General features: G+C 31.4%; 3 non-coding genes across 3 annotated transcripts; 2 read left to right on the top strand and 1 right to left on the bottom strand.

Annotated features, from left to right (window-relative positions):
• The first annotated feature begins 3,812 nt into the window (after positions 1–3,812).
• On the top strand, positions 3,813–3,899 carry TRNAS-GGA (transfer RNA serine (anticodon GGA)). Its single transcript has one exon. It is a non-coding gene; the product is annotated as a tRNA-Ser (tRNA).
• Positions 3,900–5,277: 1,378 nt separating this feature from the next.
• Positions 5,278–5,350, bottom strand: TRNAT-UGU (transfer RNA threonine (anticodon UGU)). The gene has a single exon. It is a non-coding gene; the product is annotated as a tRNA-Thr (tRNA).
• A 2,843-nt stretch (positions 5,351–8,193) lies between these two features.
• Positions 8,194–8,266, top strand: TRNAF-GAA (transfer RNA phenylalanine (anticodon GAA)). Its single transcript has one exon. It is a non-coding gene; the product is annotated as a tRNA-Phe (tRNA).
• The last annotated feature ends 6,734 nt before the right edge of the window (positions 8,267–15,000 follow it).

Below are 15,000 nucleotides of genomic sequence, written 5' to 3' on the forward strand. Positions count from 1 at the left end.
TTTTTTATCTATCCATTTTTTCTTTAGTTATTCACTAGAGCAATTATGATCTGGAAGTCGATCCGGGGCAAGTGTTCGGATCTATTATGACATATCCATGAGGCGCTCAACGGACCTTTTTTAATCTTATAAAACCTTTTCCGGACTTTACTTACATTGGTGCAAAAACAATTTTTTTGTGCAACCTGTGTATTGTATTCCTATCTTAATTAGAAGTTCCTAGATGGAGTTTTTTTTGTCTTACATAGATAGAACAAGGAATATTACTCTATCCCAACTCGCGTGAGCATTCATTACTAAGGGATACTCCAGTATTGATATTGAGTCATTCGAGGGGTTTTTATTCGTTTTAATAGAAGCAGAAAAGAAAATATTTTTTATTTTGCTATATCCGTGTATTACTTATCCTTACGAAATATCAGACGAAATAGAACGATTTTAGAAAGGATATAATGAAATTCTTTGATTGGTTTTTCCCAGAGAGAGAGAAATGATCTGACCGATGGGTCCAACAAAAACAAACAATTACACAATTAACAATTCCAATTAAATTAATATTTTTTAATATTTAAAGATTCAAATTGAATATGAATAAAAAATCTAATTTAATAATTTTAATGGTAAGGTAATTTAATTAAATGGATTTAATAGAATAAGAATAGAATTTAATAGTAATAGAATTTTCTAATTTCTAATTAGAATTTCTAATCCGAAAATAATAAATAAACAGAGAGCTCTTGTTCTTATTCGAAACGCCTCGTGATCTTTAACCAATTCTGCGCTTCAATATAATTACCAGGAGTAAGCGCTATAGCCTGTTTCCAATACTCAGCGGCTTGATCGAACCAAGCCTCCGCTATTTCAGAATCCCCCTGTCGAATGGCCTGTTCTCCCCGGTCGGAATAGGCGGGTCAATTCCTTCCCTTAGAACCGTACTTGAGAGTTTCCTACCTCATACGGCTCGGCAGTCAATTCTTTTGGTGTCCCATTTTTTTACCCTACCATATATCCAATTGAATGAGATTTCTCATAGATCCTATCGATTTGTCTCGGGTTAACCAAAAGAGGTTAATTACATGAGTTTCAAACTTTAATTTGGATTAAATTAATAATGAGTTTTATCTTTTCTCCCACCTTCAGAAAAATAAAGCATAGGCGTTTCGGGATTATCGTCCGTTAGATTTTTCTGAAAGGTAACTATCTCGGTTTCATATCATATATAAATTTATATAGAATCCTTGAAAAAGACTTCTTCCTCATAAAAAAGACTTACTGTCTTTGGGATCTGATGCTACACCGCTGCTCAATAACTTAGGGGATCGGCTCTATTACATAAGTTGATTCCTAATTTTTATCTCATATCATGACATAAATAAGCAGTTCTTATTTATTTTTATTGTATCGGCCCAAAACCTCGCTAATTGATCTTTACGGTGCTTCCTCTATCAATTAGATCCTTTATCCATAGAATAAAGTATCTAGGCATATATATTTCTTCATATTTTGACTTCTATGAAGTTTCTTTTTTTTTTTTCTTTTTTTGTTACAGCTGATAAAAATCGTTTTTTGGACGATGCAATATGTAGAAAGCCTATTTTATTTACTAGCGTATTTATTTACTAGCGTATTTGCTCTTTCTTTCCTTTTTTTTTTTATTTCTATAGTGGAGATAGTCGCACGTAATGACAGATCACAGCCATATTATTAAAAGCTTGTGGTAAGAACGGGTTTCGTTCTAGTGCTCGAAAATAATATTCTAAAGCTTTTGTATGTTCTCCGTTACTTGTGTGGATAAGGCCTATGTTATAGAGTATATAACTTCGATCATAGGGATCAATTTCTAGTCGCATAGCTTCATAATAATTCTGTAAGGCTTCCGCATAATTTCCTTCGGATTGAGCCGACATCCGTTACGGTCGTCATTCGATTCAACGAATTCTCCGTTCCAAAACCGTACGTGAGATTTTCACCTCATACGGCTCCTCCTTTATGTGCATAATGAGAATAATCCATGGAATTAAAAAAAAGGTCGAAATATTGTCATTATGAACTGAGCGGGGCTAATGTTTTTACAAGAAATCTCTAGCCAACCCTCTTGCAAAAGATCTTTTCTTACCATCAAGCGTGTTCGTACTAGATAAATAAAGTAAACTCCAACAATTTCTTTGTTCTCAACGCTCCTTAATTTCCAGGAATTAGTCACTTCAACAATCTTCGATGGTTATATGGGTATCCAAAGTACGAACAAGATGGATGTTTGTTGTCCCAACCATTTCTCTTAGTTCCGATCCCGATAAGGAAAGGGAATCCTTTATAACAATAACAAAGTTTTCGTGTTGTTGATTCCTAGATGTAGTGCTTCTTCCTCTATGCCGCCTATTGGTACTAGTGTAGTAGGGTTGACCCACAATACAGACCCATAGGTGTAACCTTTCGCTCAATACTCGAATCAACAATTGAAGCATCTGAGGTTGCATTAATCGGGGATACACGACAGAAGGAATTGCTTTATTTATAAACTTCACCTTCAACAAGCGTAGATTTCTTTTTTTTTTTCAATAGTCTTTTTTTTTTTTTTTCTATTCCGAATCATGTGTCTTTTTCCTAAGACTAAGAGCGGTAAAATAAAAATAAAAAAAAAAATATATATAAAATAATTAAAATATATAAAATAATTATAATTATATAATAATAATCAAATCGCACCATCTCTGTAATAAGTAAATGCCTCTTTTTCTCCTGAAGTTGTCGGAATTATTCGTAATAAGATATTGGCTACGATTGAAAAGGTCTTATCAATAAAATTTCCATTTATCCGCGATCTAGGCATAGGTAGCAATCCATTCTATAACTCTTTTCATTACCCCTTCGTGAGAAAAAAAAAAGGATCTCACAAACAAAGGAAGCGTACAGTACGAAATAACATAAAAGCAGACCCATTCCATAAAAAAAAAAAAAAAAAAGATATAGCCCTCTACTTTACTTCAATTTTTTTGGCAGGAATCAAGAAAAAAAAAAAAAAAGAAATATTTGAATCCTATTTTATTTCATCCAAATTTATTAGTATAAGAATTTATTAGTATAAGAATAAAATATAAAAAGAAAAAAGAATTATTACGATTTCATCGAAGTTGAAGAATCAAAAAATTTATCCTACGGATTAGGATAGATTAGCAAAATTAGAGAAGTTTTGATTAAATTATGATAAAAAGAGGAAAAATAATCGAATAATCGTTCTATGATGAAAATAAAATAACTGCCCTTTTTTGTGTTTTGTGCATAGCAGGTATACAACATATAATCAAATATAAAAATCCCTTAGAGGATTTATGAATTTGTAATAGATTTACAGAGTAAGAGGTTGTTGTTGAGAGATCTAAAACTGGAAAAGAATTTTAGAATTCTTATAGAAATGGGGAATTAGAGTCTAAAGAGAATTATGAACTAAAAATATCCATTAAGCATAGTCTAAAAAAAAAAAACCAATCGATTGATTTGATTCGTTTCAATTCATTGATTTAATCCAGTCCGGTAGAAATATCAGAAAAAAGATGGGAGTGCCTTTTTCGCAAACATGAATAGATATATATGGTATATGTTTATCGTATTATATTATTTATTTTTAACAGCCCCCTCACAAAAAAATTTCTTCGAGTCGGGAGGCTAAAGAAAAAGTGCTGAAAAAAGTGATGAAAAGTTTTCTATTTTTATAGCTAGTTTTCTAGTTAGAATTGATATTGTTCGTACCTCTCGAACAATCTAATATGAATAACTCGCTATTCGCTCGGGTTATCGGCCATAATAATTATGTAGGAGAGATGGCCGAGTGGTTCAAGGCGTAGCATTGGAACTGCTATGTAGACTTTTGTTTACCGAGGGTTCGAATCCCTCTCTTTCCGCACCTTCACCTAATTCGCCAATGTAACTGACTACAATGTATCAAATCAAATAAGAACAGATACTAAAGAGTTAGACCCTTCTTTGATATAGATTCTCTATTCCCAATTTCTTTTTAATACGGAATACGTAAAATAGCGTACAGGGGATGAAAATCTACCTACGGATCTATCATACATGAATAGGAGAAAAATAAAATTTCCGAATCAAATCCCTTACCCTGTCTTCCTTTACTTAACCTTAACTCAGGTGAAAAGGGAGCAGAACCCTTGTTTTGTTATTTTAGTTAGGTTTAAGTCTGACGAGAATAATATTCTACGACAAGCAATTCATTTATTTTCAAACCGACCCATTTCCTATCTATTATTTGATTGACTAATCCTTTATATTGTAATGTGTGAAGGGTCAAATGCTTTGGTAATTCCTCATGGGTGGATGAATCAAGATAATTTTGAATCAGAGTTCTAGATTTTTGTTCATCCCTCGCTGAAATAATATCTCGGGGTTTGCAGCGATAACTTGGTATATCTACTGTACGACCATTAACTAAAATATGTCTATGGTTAACTAATTGGCGGGCTTGAGGAATAGTTGAAGCCATACCTAATCGAAAAAGGATGTTATCCAAACGCATTTCAAGTAATTGTAGTAAAACCTGACCTGTTGACCCTTTTGCTTTTCTGGCAATACGAACGTATTTAAGTAATTGTCGTTCTGTAAGGCCATAATGAAAACGCAATTTTTGTTTTTCTTCTAAACGAATACGATATTGAGATTTTTTACCGGAGCGCGATCGGTTTCTAAGATCGCTTCCGGCTCTAGGACTTTTACTAGTTAGTCCCGGTAAAGCCCCCAGACGGCGTATTTTTTTGAAACGAGGCCCTCGGTAACGCGACATAAAGACTCCTTATTAATTTGAATTTTATTGAAATTTCATAAACCTAAATTAAAACTGAACTAAATGAAGCGAAATCGACTGAAGGATTGTACTACAAATATTAATGAGATGAATTGGATCAATATCCATACTTTTTTGTATTGTATATAATGTATATTGTATATAATGTATACAAAAAATAGAAATTAAAATAAAATATATATAATATATAAATATATTAAATATAAAATATATATTAAATATAAAATATAAAAATTAAAATCTAAAAATTAAACCAAAAAAAGTTTCCTTTTTTTTTTTCTTGATTTATTCTGCAAAGATCTAACTCCTCCAATTTTATTCCTAATTGAAAGTTTCTACGACATAATAAACGGATCGTTGACCTTTGGAAAGAAAAGGGGAAAAAGCTTTTTCAATGTTCTTTGATTTCAAAAAAACATTATCAATCATGTAAAAAAGTAAAAAAGCAAACAAATAGAGAAAGCCGGCTATCGGAATCGAACCGATGACCATCGCATTACAAATGCGATGCTCTAACCTCTGAGCTAAGCGGGCTCAAATAATAGAAATTTTGTATCCATAGGAATTCAGCAAACTATTACGATCTTATCTATTAACTATCTATTAGTTATTCATAATTACTATGAATTATTAATATGAATTATAGACTAGAATTTAGAAAAACTAGAATTTTAAATTTTAAATGCCATATTTATGCCATACATAATTTATGCCATATTTAATATAATCATATTTAATATAATGATATATAATAATATATAATAATATATAATAATGGTAGATTCAATCTAATATTCAATCTAATATTGATAGAATATAATAATTAAGAATAGAATAATATAATTCTATTTGATTATATTTTAATCATTCTATTTGATTATATTTTAATCATATTAAAAATGATATTTTAATTTAATCATATTTTAATTTAATCATATTAATATTTAATAACATTATATTTAATAATATTAAATTATAATAATATTATTATAATTTAATTCTAATTTTATTATAATTATAAAAATTATAAAAATAAATTATAAATATATTTATAATTTTTATAATTATTTATTATTTATCTCTATATTATATATTTTTATTTTATATTTATTTTATTATATGTTATCTTTATTCTATTAGTCTATTCTATTTAGTATTCTATTCTATTTAGTATTATATTCTATTTAGTATTATATATATAATTTAGTATTATATATATATTAGTATAATATTAGTATACTAAGTATAATATTACTATATTTTTTATTTTATATTTTTAGTATTTTTTAGTATATTTTTAGTATATTTTACATTTAAATTATATATAATTTTTTTTTTTTATATAGATATAGATATAGATTTAATTTAATAGATAGATTTAATTTTAATATAGATAGATAGATTTAATATAGATTTAATTTATTTATATTTAATATTTATTTATATTTAATATAGATTTAATATATATTTAATTTATTTATATTTAGTTTAGAATTATAAATAGAGTCTAATAATTAGATAATTATAGTGAAAATATTTTTATGCATTTATATATAATTTATATTTATATATAATTTATATATATATTATCATTATATAAATGATACGTTATAAGTCTAAATAATTAGAATGAAACTTTGTTTTTTAGACTAACTAATTCGAATTATCTTCGAAGTCGAAATAGAAATGAATGGAATAATTAGTTCTAGCTATTATGCTATTATACTAGAAAATAAATAATTAATAATGAATAAATTTTAAAATGAATAAATTTTAATAATGAATAAATTCAATTTTCATTTTTATTTTTATTTTTTTAGTTATCTTATTATGGTTATATAGGATAGTCTAATAAAAGAATAAGAATAAAAATAAAATTAAAGAAAAAAGAAAAGATGCAACCCATAGAAATGAAATCCAGATCATAATGAGAGATGAGAGACTCCTTTCTTTTGTTTTCATTCATAAAGGCGGAAGCTAAGACGAAAAAAAAAAAAAAAATCGACCGTTCGAGTAAATTGCCTGAGAAAACTGAGAGTAAGGGGGGCATATATATGTTATGGAATATCCATCTATATTGAATTGCGAATACAGAAATGATAAAATATTTTCTGATTGGACCAAATAAATACGGGTCTCCGATAGAGACGAAAGAAGATAAACAAACAAGAAATAAAATAGGTAAAGACCCTTCGATATAAGAATCAGTATCTATATCTACTAAATTCAATACTAAATTCAACGGTTTTCGCATAAAAAGAAAGAAAATAAATAAATGAAAGAAAGGGGAAAGGAAGGGAAGGAGAAAGGGGGAAGGAAGTGCATCCTAATGAGATCCTAATCTCAAGACACAAAGGGGATATGGCGAAATTGGTAGACGCTACGGACTTAATTGGATTGGATTGAGCCTTGGTATGGAAACCTACTAAGTGATAACTTTCAAATTCAGAGAAACCCCGGAATGAAAAATGGGCAATCCTGAGCCAAATCCTATTATTTTACGAAAATAAACAAAGGTTCAACAAGCGAGAATAATAAAAAAGGGATAGGTGCAGAGACTCAATGGAAGCTATTCTAACAAATGGGGTTGACTGTTGGTAAAGGAATCCTTATATCGAAACTCCAGAAAGGATGCAAGATATACCTATATAAAATATAAAATAAATAGGTATACTAATGAAAAACCAAAAAAGACGACTCGAACCCGTATTTTTTTTATTTATATGCAAAATCAATTTATATGAAAAATAAAAAGAATTGTTGTGAATCGATTCCAAGTTGAAGAAAGAATCGAATAGAATATTCATTAATCAAATCATTCACTCCATAGTCTGATAAATCTTTTGAAAAACTGATTAATCGGACGAGAATAAAGATAGAGTCCCGTTCTACATGTCAATATCAATACCGACAACAATGAAATTTATAGTAAGAGGAAAATCCGTCGACTTTAAAAATCGTGAGGGTTCAAGTCCCTCTATCCCCAACCCCAAAAAGCCCGTTTGCTATCTATTTATTTTATCCTACCCTTTTTGTTAGTGGTTCAAAGTTCCTTATGTTTCTCATTCATCCTATTCTTTTCCATTTTACAAGCGTATCCTAGCAGAATTTTGTTCTCTTATCACAAGTCTTGTGATATGATATATTGTGATATATATATGATATACGTACAAATCAACACCCTTGAGCAAGGAATACCTATTTGAATGATTCATAATCCATATCATTACTCATACTGAAATTTACAAAGTCTTCCTTTTAAAGATCCAAGAAATTCCCCTTTTAATTTAATACTTTTTCGTTTTTTTTTTTGTTTTCATTTTTAAGTGACATAGACCCAAGTCATCTAGTATTATGAGGATAATGCGTCGGTAATGGTCGGGATAGCTCAGTTGGTAGAGCAGAGGACTGAAAATCCTCGTGTCACCAGTTCAAATCTGGTTCTCGGCGTATGATTAATTTGTATGAGTATCTACTCTACAAATTAATTGATATAGATCGACATAATACATACTTATCTAGCTAGCTATCTGGAAGTAAACCCTCTCTTTATTTATTTTTTTTTTTTTTTTTGTTTCTATTTTTTAGATGAGCAAAGAGTCTATTATAATTATAATGTAGTAAAAAAAATAAATAATGTAGTAAAAGAAAAAAATTTCATTATCTTTCCTCTTCTTTTTTATTTGTTCACGCTGTGGCTCCTCACATTCAAAAAGAATGTTAATACTTCATACATATTTAATTAAAAAAAAAGATTAAAATAGTTGGTTGAAAGGCCCAACCAAAAGTCTGGTCTAGAGGAGTTCAAGGATAGAAATAACCAAGACTCATCTCAGCTACAGTACAAATAGAATCCGATTCCCTTTCATTTATTTATTTGTATTCTCTTTCATATTCCATTTCTTCATTCCTTTCTATGTGACTCTCTAGAGTTCATCTAAGTGATGTGCGCGATACAAAGTTCACGGTATAGAACCCTTGTTGTTCATCCTATTGTCTCGGCTCGTCCGAAATAAAATAAAAAGGTATCTTCAAAAATCGAGAATTTCAATGATGTATTGTCTTTTATTTCTTTTTATTTATTAGCCTATCCATAAGAATACGAATGAAACCTCAATTCCTCCGTTTGAGCTAGAAGAGAATGTACAAATATTCCTTGAATATTTGAAGTTGTAATTAGTTTCTTATCATTCAATGAGCGTCTTGTATTTCATAAAAATTGGGGGCAATGTAATCCTTACGTAAAGGCCACCCTATCCAACTTTCGGGCATTAAGATACGTTTCAGTCGTGGATGATTCTCATAAGAGATTCCCAACATGTCATAAGATTCTCGTTCTTGAAAATCCGCACTTTTCCAAACCCAGAAAACAGACGGAATTCTAGGGTTACTCCTTGGAGCAAATACTTTTATACATACTTCTTCCGGTTGATCTACACCATACTCTATTCTCGTAAGATGATACACACTGGCTAACAGTCCGCCTGGTGCTACATCATAAGCACATTGGGAACGTAGATAATTGTAACCATATACATATAAAATAACAGCAATGGAATGCCAATCCTCGGGCTTTATTTGTAAAGTCTCTATTCCTTGGTAATCGAAGCCCAAAGATCTATGAACTAGCCCGTGTTTGACTAGCCAAACAGACAAACGGCCCTGCATCTTTTTTATCTCTCCCGCACTTTTCTTTTTTATTTGTAATTTGTATAAGATAAGTATTTCACATTTACGATGAAATCGAATTTATGAAGATTAATTCGTTGTTTGTTATTCTGTTTCTGAATCCTACCTAATTCACTAATTCGTGGGAAGATATTGAACTTTTGTAGTTGAAAAATGTTTCAGGAGGAATCTCTGAAGTAGATGGTGGTTGATAGAGTAATCCTTGATTATAATTTCCAGTATGAGTACTGCGTACAAGACAAAACTTGTGATTGGTAGTAAAACACCGATCCCCCTGTTGAGATCTAATTCGATCTTCATAGATTTCGCGAGATATTTTCTTACGAAGTTTTGTTATAGCATCTATAACTGCCTCGGGTTTAGGGGGACAGCCCGGCAAATAGACATCCACAGGAATTAGCTTATCGACTCCCCGAACAGTACTATAAGAATCAGTACTGAACATCCCTCCTGTAATTGTACACGCGCCCATAGCAATAACATATTTAGGTTCGGGCATTTGTTCATATAATCTCACTAAAGAGGGAGCCATTTTCATTGTTACTGTTCCAGCTGTTAAAATTAGGTCCGCTTGTCTAGGACTCGATCTTGGGACCAGCCCATAACGATCAAAGTCGAATCGTGAGCCTATTAATGAAGCAAATTCAATGAAGCAACAACTGGTACCATAAAGAAGCGGCCATAAACTGGAGAGTCTTGACCAATTTGAAAGATCATTTAATGTAGTTGAAATAACTGAGTTTTGGGTTGTTCGATCAAGTAAGGGAAATTCAATGGAATTCATACTCAATGTTATTATTATTTTTACTTTTTTCTTTCTTTTTATTATCTGAATATTCAGGAACTAAGACCATTCCAATGCTCCTTTTCGCCATGCATAAACTGAACCAACAATTAGGATAAGCACGAAAATTAAAGCTTCTATGAATACGGGTACCCCCAATACATCGAAACTCATTGCCCATGGATAAAGAAAAACCGTTTCAACATCAAAAACAACAAAAACTAGAGCAAACATATAATAACGGATTCGAAATTGTAACCAAGCATCGCCCATTGGTTCTATACCCGATTCATAACTAGAAAGTTTTTCTGGACCCTTTCTAATCGGGGCTAAAACTCCAGAAATTAGAAATGCCAAAATAGGAATAGCACTTGATATTATTAGAAATGCCCAGAAAATATCATATTCGTAAAGCAGAAACATAGACGAACTCCTATGAATGTGAAAAATAGACCGGATTAGTCGATTCGACCTGGAATTCATTGTCAAGTCATCCACAACTGTTTGTTTAGTCAAACCAACAATTCAGTTTGATCGAATCGTCTAGTTTCGTTTGTTTGCTGTTGCGTTTTAAGATTTATTGATTGGAATTAATCCTATTTACATTTCACTTATTTCGATTTAATTTCGATATAGTACTAATTTGTATTCGATATAGTACTAATTTGTATAGTAATAGTATAAATAGATATTTATACTATTACATTTATACTATTACATAGATATTTATACTATTACTATATAGTATAGTAGAATACTATACAAATCCAAAACAAGTAAAACTTTTTTGTTTTCACTTCATTTCGTATTTTTCTAAATAAAAGGAATTCTAATATATAACTAATATCTAATATGTATTAGAAATAAAAAAAAAAAAAAAAAACCTTTTCTCTTTTCTATTATCTTATTATCTATTATATATATAGAATATATATAGAATATAGAATAAATTTATATATATATTATATAGTATATTATATAGTTATATATAGAATATAGAATAAATTTATATATAGTTATATATAGAATACATTTTTTATTTTCTATCTATATTTTATAGATATTATATCTTTTTATAGATATTATCTATATATATATTATCTATATATATATATTTAATATATATTATATATATTTATGAGATTCTGTTGAAATGCGCTTTTGTTTTCAGTTTCTGAGCGATCTCCCTGTGAGCGAGCTTATGGGAATGATTTTAACCAAGCAACTGGAAGCGACCAGTTCCAATCAACAAAGAATACAATAATTAGGAAAAAAACTATACAACTTTTTTTATTTGTATTTGGATATTCTTTATTGTTTTAGTTTGCTTTAGTTTTAAGAATATTATTTTCATTTCATTTTTATTAATTTAATAAATATTTTTTTATTAATTTAATAAATATTTTAAATTAATAAAATATAAAAATTAATAAAATATAAAAATTAATAAAATATAAAAATTAATAAAATATAAAATAAAAATATAAAATATAGGGCTATACGGACTCGAACCGTAGACCTTCTCGGTAAAACAGATCGAACTGATTATTATCAAAATGATTCGACCTATTTCAAAGACCCAACATGCATTTTTTTGCATTGGGCTCTTTCATTAACTGATAGAAATATCAGTTAGTCTACCATATATATATTTTTTCTCTTAGAAAAAAAAGGAAGATGGTTCCATGTGCTCTGATTCATTACTGATACAGGAGCACTACCAAAGTGTTTCAAAGAAGGGAAAGTTTATCTTGACGTAGGTCTGCTTCTGGCCTAGATCAACCTAAGTTAAATGAAGTCTCTATCATCCTGATTAAAAAATCAAAGATGAAACTTCATACACCTTAAGATTCATAGGACGAAAAGAGAATTTTTGAGGTCCTTATACTCATTATGCCTAGCATTGAATAGACTGGGTATTCGCCCTATCAATATCTCAAATCAATGATAGGTTCGATTCGGATCCTGCTCCTGCCTAAACGGCACCCGAATCGAACCAAACCATTTGTCAGGCTATTGTTCTCTTGTTTTGTTCCTTCAAAGTAATGGAGTAAGACATCGATTTCTCAAAAGGATCAATTTTTTTTGATTGCATGATAGACTCCCCTGAAAAACATTGGCGCGCGTGTAAACGAGGTGCTCTACCTAACTGAGCTATAGCCCTTGTGTTTGTGATACATATTTTATCATATTATTTAGATAATTTCTTGTCAAGATGAATATTACATGATCCAACATCATAATCATGACCTTTTTGGTCGGTTTGATTGGTATTGCTTAGAAGTAATATCGGATTTATAATCCATCGATGTGATAGGTCCCTTTTCTTTCTCTTTATGATTCCTTATGATAATAAATGACCTACTTAACTCAGTGGTTAGAGTATTGCTTTCATACGGCGGGAGTCATTGGTTCAAATCCAATAGTAGGTAGAACTTATTAGATACCATTGATCCCGGTGTCTAATAAGTTTTTCTACCCACCTTCTTTTATTGATTTTCTATCTTTTTCATCCTATTCTATTTCCGTTTTCAATTTTCAAATTTTTCGTTAGATCAAATTTCACTATTTCACTTTTGATTGTATTTGATTCTATTTAATCAGCAGAATAAAAATGGGATGTAGAAACGAAAGTTCTGTTTATACGGAAATTCTTTCGATTAACCAACTAGTTACGAAATCGCGTTGATAGCCTTTACTCGTGTCCTAGCCCATCTGAGAGCTAGATTTGCCTCAATTGTTTGCCTCTTGCCTTCAGCTTTCCTCAAGTTAGCTTCCGCTATTTCAAGAGCTTGCTGAGCTTCTTGTGGATCCAATGTCACTACCCCTTTTCCGCATCCTTTCCAAAAATAGTGATTTCATTATTGACTATTCTAGCAAAACCACCCATCAGAGCCATCGTTAACCATTGGTCGTTAAGGCGTATTCTCAAAATACCTATATCTACAACTGTGGCAATAGGCGCGTGATTTGGTAATACGCCAATTTGTCCGCTATTAGTAGATAAAATGATTTCTTTCACTTCTGAATCCCAAACAATTCGATTATGGGTGAGTACGCAAAGATTTAAGGTCATTTATTCAATTTGCTCTCCATTTCTAAGTTCGTAGCCTTCGCAGTAGCTTCATCGATGTTACCTACCAAATAAAAGGCCTGTTCAGGAAGACCGTCTAATTCTCCGGAAAGGATCAATTGAAATCCTCTAATTGTTTCTGCTAGGCCAACATATTTCCCCGGGGAACCAGTAAATACTTCCGCTACGAAAAAGGGTTGTGATAAGAAACGCTCAATTTTTCGCGCTCTTGCTACGGTTAAGCGATCCTCTTCGGACACTTCGTCCAACCCCAGGATAGCTATAATGTCCTGAAGTTCTTTGTAACGTTGTAAGGTTTGCTTAACCCTTTGCGCAGTTTCATAATGTTCCTTTCCAACGATTCGAGGTTGGAGCATAGTTGACGTTGAGTCTAAAGGATCTACCGCTGGATAGATACCTTTGGCAGCTAATCCTCTTGATAGTACGGTAGTAGCATCTAAATGCGCAAATGTTGTGGCAGGGGCAGGGTCGGTCAAATCATCCGCGGGTACATAAACTGCTTGAATAGAAGTTATGGATCCCTCCTTGGTAGAAGTAATTCTTTCTTGTAAAGAACCCATTTCGGTACTAAGGGTGGGTTGATAACCCACAGCGGAAGGCATTCTACCCAATAAGGCAGATACTTCGGATCCCGCTTGGACAAAACGGAAGATATTGTCTATAAATAGAAGTACGTTTTGTTTATTAACATCTCGGAAATATTCCGCCATAGTTAGGGCAGTCAACCCAACTCTCATACGAGCTCCTGGCGGTTCATTCATCTGACCGTAGACTAAAGCCACTTTTGATTCCGCAAGATTTTGTTCATTAATTACTCCAGATTCTTTCATTTCCATGTAAAGATCATTTCCTTCACGAGTACGTTCACCTACTCCGCCAAATACGGATACACCCCCATGAGCTTTGGCAATGTTGTTGATCAATTCCATAATGAGTACTGTTTTACCTACCCCAGCTCCCCCAAATAGTCCGATTTTTCCTCCACGACGATAAGGAGCTAAAAGATCGACTACTTTAATTCCTGTTTCAAAAATAGATAATTTTGTATCTAATTGTATGAAAGCGGGCGCAGGTTATGAATAGGGGATGTTGTGCGAGTATCTACAGGACCTAAATTATCAACGGGCTCCCCAAGCACGTTAAAAATTCGTCCTAGGGTCGCTCCGCCGACTGGAACACTTAGAGGAGCTCCCGTGTTAATCACTTCCATTCCTCTCATTAGACCATCTGTAGCGCTCATAGCTACAGCTCTAACTCGATTGTTTCCTAATAATTGCTGTACCTCACAAGTTACATTAATTTGTTGACCGATGGTATCTCGACCCTTAACTACCAAAGCGTTGTAAATATTAGGCATCTTGCCCGGGGGAAAGGCTACATCCAGTACTGGACCGATGATTTGAGAAATACGTCCCAGATTTTCTTTTTCAAGCGTGGAAACTCCAGGAACAGAAGTAGTAGGATTTATTCTCATAATAAAATAAAGTGAAATATGTCAATTTTTTTTTTCGAAAATTTTCTAATAAAAAAAATCTTCGACAGCAAGTTGATCGGTTAATTCAATAAGAAATGGGGATTAGCACTCGATTTCGTTGGTACCATCCAATTGAATGCAAT

This window comes from Durio zibethinus, unplaced genomic scaffold, assembly GCF_047325235.1.
Source record: "Durio zibethinus cultivar Kanyao isolate XHJ-2024 unplaced genomic scaffold, ASM4732523v1 HiC_scaffold_181, whole genome shotgun sequence".
Lineage (NCBI taxonomy): Eukaryota > Viridiplantae > Streptophyta > Magnoliopsida > Malvales > Malvaceae > Durio > Durio zibethinus.